Source organism: Xiphophorus maculatus, chromosome 16, assembly GCF_002775205.1.
Source record: "Xiphophorus maculatus strain JP 163 A chromosome 16, X_maculatus-5.0-male, whole genome shotgun sequence".
NCBI classification, from domain to species: domain Eukaryota; kingdom Metazoa; phylum Chordata; class Actinopteri; order Cyprinodontiformes; family Poeciliidae; genus Xiphophorus; species Xiphophorus maculatus.
In genome coordinates this window covers 4,042,888-4,051,427 of record NC_036458.1, presented here as the reverse complement: position 1 = coordinate 4,051,427, position 8,540 = coordinate 4,042,888, and the positions used below count along the sequence as shown (strand labels likewise).

The following is an 8,540-nucleotide window of genomic DNA, read 5'->3' as shown; positions in this document are numbered from 1 at the left end:
AAAAAGGATTGTCCCACATAAAAAAAGAGATTTACAACAATTTTGTTGGTTTCTGGTTTGACAGTGGCCGGCGGCGGAGCTTTTAGCTCCTCTCCTCTCCTCTCCTCTCCTCTCCTCTCCTCTCCTCTCCTCTCCTCTCCTCTCCTCTCCTCCCTCTCCTCTCTCTCCTCTCCTCTCCTCTCCTCTCCTCTCCCTCTCTCTCCTCTCCTCTCCTCTCCTCTCCTCTCCTCTCTCTCCTCTCCTCGCCTATCATATCCTTCTCTCTCCTCTCCTCTCCTCTCCTTCTCCTCCTCCTCTCCTCTCCTCTCCTCTCCTCTCTCCTCCCTCTCCTCTCCTCTCCTCTCCTCTCCCAGTGATTAACCACACAGAATAAACTCAGATTTGTGCTCCCCCCTTGAAATGCCAAATCCATTTTAGCCTTTTTTCTCTGCTAATACGAGATGACAGTCATGGTTTTATTTCTCTAGTCGTGGGAAAAACAGAACACCGTTGTTAGTGAGTTTAATGGAAATTGACTCTTAAATTTTTTCTGTTTTCTATTGAGAAAATAAAAATTTGAACATAACACAATATATGCACTTTATTTCCTCTTCTGGATGTTGAAGAGAGTTAGTTAAAGCTAACTAAAACTCTCCAACCTTTCTTAATTAGTTTTTAAAATACATTACAGTTCCAGTGTTTAGTTTTCTTTACAAAATGAAAGTTTATTGGTCTTTGAGTGGGCGAACTTGCATTATTATGCCATTATCAATATATCACTTGAAATCTCAACACAACAATATTATCGTTTATCACGATAACTGGGACAATCTACCATCCAGTAAAATTTATTTTGACAGGCCTAATCAGTATGTTCCCATCCAATCGCAAATTTTGAGCGAGCTTTTAAAAAATGTTGCAAAAGAAGAAAAAAGAAAATGCGAATTATACATGTTTCCATCTACTGCTTTGGAGCGAATCAACCAGGCTGTGCAAATGTCATTTTGTCTGATACTGACGCTGCGCATGACTGCAATAAACAATAAGTAGAGGTTGCAAGTTCAAGTTAGCATGGATCACACATCCCATAAAAATATAGAGTTCTCCTCTTTCAGTGTTTTGTGCCTCTGGTAAGGCACAGAACCAGCAAAAAGTTTGCTCCTTCATCACAATTTATTTCCTTTTTAGTGTACTGACTCTTTTTTTGAAAAGTCAAAATCCACTTTGTATTAGTGTAAAAACTTTTTTTGCTAAATTTACAGTTATTTTGACTGTTTCCATTTCCATCAACCTTTTCAAATTCAATACTTCAAAATGAGCACAAAAAACATCGGAAGCATGGCTACAGACATCTATCAATGTTTTCTTCATTTTTAAGGTGTCAATTTTTAAGCTTTGAACTTGACACTTTCCTTGATTTTTCTGTAATTTGTCGTTAATTTATCTTTTTATTGTTGTAAATTCTCTGTACCTCCTGGACATTGCTCAATTTGTTCACTGTTTTCCCTGCTGAAAGCACAATATGCTGTCACGATCAGGCACAACAATTGGTTGGGTAATAAGATTAAACGCAGCCAAATTCCAGAAAAAAAACCACCTTAAGAAAGCCTGAAGAACTATTGATCCAGACCACTTTAAAAATACATGAGTCTGGCAGCTGTGGAAGAAAAAATATAAGGAAAGGAGAAGTTGAAATGTATATATTTAATCATTCGGGATGGAGTTTAAACTGTACTTTCTGCTGAAGTAAAGCGAACGCTGCGTTATGTAAGGAAACTCGACCCTCTGTCCCTCAAGATGTTCACTGCGTGTCGCCCTGCTGCTCCATTATGTCAACATGGTGAGCAATGTGCATCTATTAGTCTTTTTCTCTTTGTCATTGAGTTTTCTAAGATCACTACAGGTTCTAATGACTATTTGCTTCATCTTTTTAAAAAGAAGTTATCAAGTATCGCACAATAGATGCAGAGTTTATTATTTTTGCTGCCAAAATCTTTCAGCAGAATAAATTTTTAACCCTGACTTGAGGTGCTTTCACACCGGTTAGTGGGAAGAAAGTTGCAATATTTATTACATTTTCAGCTTCTGCATTTGTCTTTCGAACAATTCAGACCCTTTGAAAAACCTGTTCCCCTCCTCACCTGTGGGGGCGCTGCACAAAGACCCACTGAAGGAAACGACACAAAAACCTCTAAAGAAGACACTGAGCACAACTTCCTTATTCAGAAAATGTAAACAAAGCTGGAGTGTCATTAGATTTTAGGAGTTGAAGGATTTTTCTTTTGTCTTTAGTAAAAGACCACGAGCCGTTTCACCTGCTGGCGCTAAGCTAGTGCATTTGTTGTGGTTTTATATACCCAGAATGCCCTGCGCTGTAGTCCACTTCCTGCTTTTGGAGCAGTGTCTGGTTTGCTTGGCGTTCACGTTTGCATCCAAACCGCGCCAGAGTTCACTTTGATGGACTTTGTTTGGTCCGCTTTAGCTGAACTCTAGTTTGTTTGTCTAGAAAGTCCGGTTCGTTTGGGGAGATATGTATATGATGTAACTGACCAAAAAATCAAATTGGTGTGTCTACAAACTTCAGTTTCGGTTCAGCTGAAATGAACTCTAGCGCTGTTCAAATGCATACATGCTCCAAAAGCAGGAAGTGAACTACAGACCAGGGGATTCTGGGTAAATACAAAAGGTAAAAGGTTAAGGTAATTTTATTTATATAGCACATTTTTAGCAGCAAGGCAATACAAAGTGCTTTACAGAAATTAAAAGGAAATAGAAACAAAATAACAAACCAAAGGAAAGAGCAAAAGAAGAAAAAGCTAATAATGTTGATCCAAAGTAAATAAACTAGATGCTCCAATTCAGGGTTGGCAGATAAGTATAAGCATCCAGTCTAAAAAGTAGTTGCTAAGCTAGTTTCTCTGGGCTCCAAGTTCTCATCCCTGTTCTGGTTGCTAGATAAGTATAAGTATTCTCTGGAGTTTCTAAGTGTGCTCTAAATTTGTAAAAGTAATGAGTACTCCACAGTTTCTAAGTAATACAAACTAAATGTTCCTGTTCTAGAAGAATTTTTTCTGGACTCTTAAGTTTGTTCAAATTCCTTTTCTTGGTTGTATTAATAGGAGTCTCTGCATAATCTAAAAAATAATCTAATATTGATCTAAATGGTGAGTAATCTACAGTTTCTAAAATATAAGCTAAAGAATGACTAATAAACTAGAGTCTCTGGATTCCAAGTTTGTTCTAATCCAACACAAAACAGTGTTGGATTAGAAATGGAACTTTTTCCTTCTACCAAAGACAAAAGCCACTAAAATCTGTAACAGATTTAAACTTTCCAATGTTTGGTAATCGGAGGCAATTCATGATCGAACTGGGTTGTGCTGCTTTGGATAACATTTTTTCTACTAATAAATGAAATCATTACATCAAAACTGCACTTTGTGTTCATTCACAGGTCAAAAGTAACAAAAATTCTTAACTTTTTTAGGCTTTTTAACCAAAGACGGATGCATTTCTCCAACTTGCTTTCCTTCACCAGAGCAGCCGGTGATGTTTCCATAAAACACAGGAGCATCTTTATGTTCCCCCCTTTATGTTCCCCCTCATGGCCTCCAGGAGAACATGATCAAATCATGACTCCAATAAGCCTATGTCTTCTTCTAACTAGACCTCAGCCTCTCGTCTCGTCGAGGTTTCCCACCAGCACTGACACAAACAAGCACAGATCCGTGTCTTTTTCTGGCTGCCAGCCGAACAGACAGTGACCCACCATCCCCTCCTCATCCTGCTCTTCTCATCCCACACAACATTTTTACCTGCAACACACCCACCATCACCCCCTCCAGGGGCATCTGCAGGAGGATTATTATCTAATCACAGCTCTAATAGGACCAAACAAGATCCAGGACGAGATCCAGAGACCATTTCCCACTAAAACACACACAGCAGCACTCAAACCGCCTCTCTCTCCTCCTATACACGCCCCACATACATCAGTATGTCTTTAGTACAGGCAGAGAGAGGAGAGACGGAATATTAGTATTCAGAGCACAGGGAGGAAAAGGAGGAGAGGCAGCGAGCGAGCAAACGAGGGAGAGTGAGAGGGAGGGGACAGTAGGAAAAAAAAACACAAGGAGGGGATGGAAATATAAGAGAAGACGAGGGGAAACCGAGAGGTAAAAGAGGGGAGGGGAGACAGGGATCATATTGTTCATTTCTTCCCTCTCAGTCTGCCTTCACCGGTTCCTGCTCGGACAGATGGATAGGTGCGGAATGCCCCTTTACGAGCGACGCATCTGAGTGAAAACAGCGGAGGAGAGAGAGCGGAGGACGAGCAGCAGGAGGAGCCCAGCGGTTCCTGCGACGCAGAAAGGTAAGGAAGGGGAAGATGTTCGCTTTTCGGTCGCTCCTGTAAAACATCCGCGGCTCTGGTTCCAGCGACGCTCCTTTGATTCCTGCATCCCCCGCACTGCTCAATGGGAGCCCCCGGATCCAGCCGCATGTGGCTGTTTTCCATCAATATTTAATGTTTAGCCTATTATTTGTGCATCCATGTTGCATTCTGCCTCTACGTTTACACCCCAGGTATCTACTATCCGCCTGCAGTTTTTTCTTCTGATCTAATATCCTCGCTTCTTGCAATGATTTCTCTTATTATTATTATTTTTAATTTTTTTTCTACGGGATATATAGGATGTACAGACGGCGGGGTGCGCAGAAAACACACACACAGAAGACAGGTTGACGTGCGTAAGACGTGCGTAATCCCACACCCCCACGGCCTCCACCCGACTCCCCCTCAATCACCTTCAAACCTGGAGTTCCTCCACCGAGGAAGATCATATTTAAAAAATAACTGTCCCACAGACTCTTAAAGCTGCAGGCGAAAAATCAAGTGTGCGTGGGCGGGGGTTTGAAGGGGTGTGTGTGTGTGTGTGTGTGTGTGTGTGTGTGTGTGTGTGTGTGTGTGTGTGTGTGTGTGTGTGTGTGTGTGTGTGTGTGTGTGTGTGTATGGAGGCGCTCCGTGTTGCTTTATGACCTTTTTTTTCCCTACCAGGTGCCAAACCAGTCAGTGGTGTCCCGCATGTTTTCAGATGTGGTCCTGACTGAAACAAATGCTTTACTTCTCCGACATCATCAGGTTCGGCTCCAACATACTTCATCCGAAGCGGAACTGCCGACGCGCGGTCACGTGGTTTGGGGACGCTCGTGTTTGCACACACCTTTCACACGCGGTACAACCCACCTGGGGACGCGGCTTACCTCCCCACTCCGTTCCTACATCTTCCGTTTAGCTTTTAAAAAATGAAATAAAAGCGCCACACCTTTCTGCAGGCGGCCTCTTCGGGGAAGAACAACTCTGCAGTTTCCATCCAGGAGTTTTTAGCTTTTTGACGATCTTTGCTAGCTTGCTGAACGGGTCTCTCACTCTGTAGCTGACAGCCATCTTGGAAGGTACCGTTACTAACGGTCGTGACATGAAGTTGCTATGACAACTACTAACAAGTCACATTAGAACGTGCTCTCGTCTCATTCTGATCTAACTTGTAAACAATATTAAGTACATCAAAACTATTTCTCGACTACAGTTTTTGAGTACTCTACCCACCTCTGTGTAATACTAAGATAAATATCAGTGATATTTACCGTAGTACTTACTGCCGAACTAGCTAAATTAACTAATGTAGCTTTTATCTGCTAGCTAAGACAGACATGTAGCCTCCGTGTTTGTTTCTACATGTACTTTCTGTGCTTGTCACCAGAATCTTGTTATTCACACAAATAGTTTTTATGTCTTTTACAAAGCCATTGATTGTGTGCCTTAGCTCCTCCATGGTAAACGCACTCTTCCTGTTAGTTAAGTAGTGAACTACACCATAGTAGGAGATCGGGGGCAGTTTGTCCACATAGTCTGACATGTTAACTATATAATACGTGTCAATCCTAACAGCAGCCATTTAGGTGATATCTTTCTCTTGCACATTGGTCAAGAGAAAGAAATATATTTTCTTTTTCTTGGCCTCGAAGCCATGGTGGATCTATACTTTGCGCTGAGCTTGTCTACTAAGATGGAGCAGATCGCTTCTGGTACAGACTTGTGGGAATGTTGTGATGATAAACAATTGCTTTCTGGAGGCGTGGACTCTTGAAGTTTAAAATTTTACCCAGTCGATAAAGTTTGGCTGTGACGTTTGAAATGCGTTTAGAAATTGGTGCTGTAATAACAATGCTCTACTGCAAAGAAAGAAGTGCCACTCTGAACAAGAAGATCGTTAATGCTAGTTCAATATTTGTGAGAACACAAACTCAGTGGCTTTGTTCACTTCCTCTGGCATTGCTAAAACTACAGGCAGACTGCAATTCTGAAACAGCGCAGAAAATCAACGTCACAACTTCTTCTGTTTGCTGATTGGCCAAGTTGAAATTTTAACTGAGGAATCCAAACCAGAAGGACTGTGAACAAGATGATGTAATTTTCATCACTCAACTACGTCAGTGAGAGCTTATTTAAATTCTTCGGTTTTCAATCAGCTACTTTGTCACTTTTTGACAGTTTTTGCTCTGGGAGGCTCAACGTTGTGTTCACACCAGCCCTGTTTAGTCCACTTTAAACAAACTCTAGTTTGTTTGCCCTGAAAGTCTGGATGGAAAATGAACTCTATTCTGCCTAGGTCTCGGTTTGGTTGTAGTGAACTCTGGTCAAAATAATCAGGGGTAAAGAAAAGCAGTTGTACAGGTGTATTCACACTAACCCCGTTCAGCCCACTTTTTTCCAATCGTTTGACGAGAAAGTCTAGTTCAATTGGGGAAAAGTGAATGATGTAATCAAACTCTGAAAAAGTTAACTTTGGCCAACTTAAAAAAGTCTCGGTTTATTTGAATTGAACTCTGGTGCAGTTTGAATATATCTGTGAACGCCAAGCGGACCGGAGACCATGCCAGCTGCAGGAAGCAGACTATACCGCAGGGTTTTCTGGGTAAATTCAACCAAGGCGCGAATCTTGCATTTGAAGGTGAGAAATCCTACAGCTAGTACAATCTGATGGCACTCCAATTTTGTTCACCTTTTGTGTCGTTTACTTTGGTGGTTGTTGGTGCAGCGCCCCCACAGGGGACGAGGGAAACATGTTTTCCATAGGGTTTGGCTCTTTTGACACAGTGCAATGTCAAAGTGAACTACCCCAGCTGAAAATGTAACCAATGTTGTAGTTTTGGTCCCCAATAAAACCAAGTCTACCAGACTACCAGCTGTGAAAACACCCAAAAATCTGAACTCAGTCACATCACACTCCCTGTCTGCTCTGCAGCTTTGCTTGCTGTGAGGAAAGAGCATCGGCAGTATCCCAGGGTTCCTGCCTGGCCACTTGTTCTCTCCTTCCCGCCTCATGTTATGGATAATTTAGACACTTGCATCTCCAACAAGCTTAGAGTGGGAAGCTGTGAAAGCCTCAGCAGCAACATTTAGAAATGTGGGACAGAAATAGTTGGAGATAAAAGGCGACAGTCTCCTTTGGATGAGCCGGGTTGTTCGATTGCATGTTTATTGTGATACATGATCATGAGGAGATAGTTTCTGATGCTGCGAAGGTGTCCAGGTCTTATTATAGGGCAGACTAAATTGGAGCAACCTCGAGGGTGAGGCTCGGCAAAGCTATTACCTTCGAGTCAATAGGCATTAATATCCCCACGCTCAGTCTCAGCCCTCATGCGGCGCCGTCTCGTGTCCCTGCGAAACGCGGCACCGCTCCACTGGAGTAACCAAAAAGCTGTTGTAGCAGCCCTATCTGTTTACCCCAGCGCATCAATCTGTCACGGCTGAGCGGCCAGAGGAGCGATGATCGCATTGTCTCGGCCAGGCACCCCCGTGGCCTCGGAAAGGAAGTGATGCAAGGCGAAAAACGAGAGTACGTCAGCCCTGGCAGGGAAGGGTCACGACCCCTGTGAGTCCAAGATACGTCTGAGGAATGATCCGAGGGTACGTGAGTACATCGACTGGAGGTGGTTTGCCTCATGATGCGAGCCCAGCAGGGTGGCGGCAAAAGGCAGACGGCATGAAAGTCACGACCAGAGAGGAAGAGGCCACTGGGCCAAGCTGCCAGTCGGTACAGTGCAGCAGACTGGAAATGACACGTTTTTACAGGAAATACAGTTAACGCCAAAGCTGTCATTAAGGTGCAAACATGGGGGCGTGTGAAATTGAACAGATTTAAAAAAGAAAACAAAGAGCGGCAATGAAAACAAGAGCTTCAATTAAAGATGACTTCCAGGTAGAGATGAAAACAAAGGAAGGAGCGCAGCAGCTGATGGGAAGACCTCAGAGCACGCTCACTGGGATCTGCATGAAACATCCTATTAAGCAAAACCAACGGATTAGCTTCCTTTTGTCGACAGAAAGCATTGTGCTCTGACACAGAAAAGCATCTGCCTGTTTCAGTTTCGTAATTATGTAGGTGGTTTTTTTTTCTCCCCTGTAAAAATAGTTTGACGTTTTAGCAATAAACAGTAATTCCCATCGGTCTGGGTTTAATAAAGAGAGCGCAGGTTAATAAGACGACGATTTG

The 8,540-nt window shown here is 42.8% G+C and overlaps 1 protein-coding gene across 1 annotated transcript in view; it reads left to right on the top strand.

Moving 5' to 3' along the window:
• The first annotated feature begins 3,891 nt into the window (after positions 1–3,891).
• Positions 3,892–8,540, top strand: part of syt3 (synaptotagmin 3) — a 63,523-nt gene continuing 58,874 nt past the window's right edge. Inside the window, exon 1 of the mRNA XM_005810135.3 lies at positions 3,892–4,351. The gene's annotated coding sequence lies outside the window, so the exon portion shown is untranslated. The remainder of the gene's footprint in view (positions 4,352–8,540) is intronic.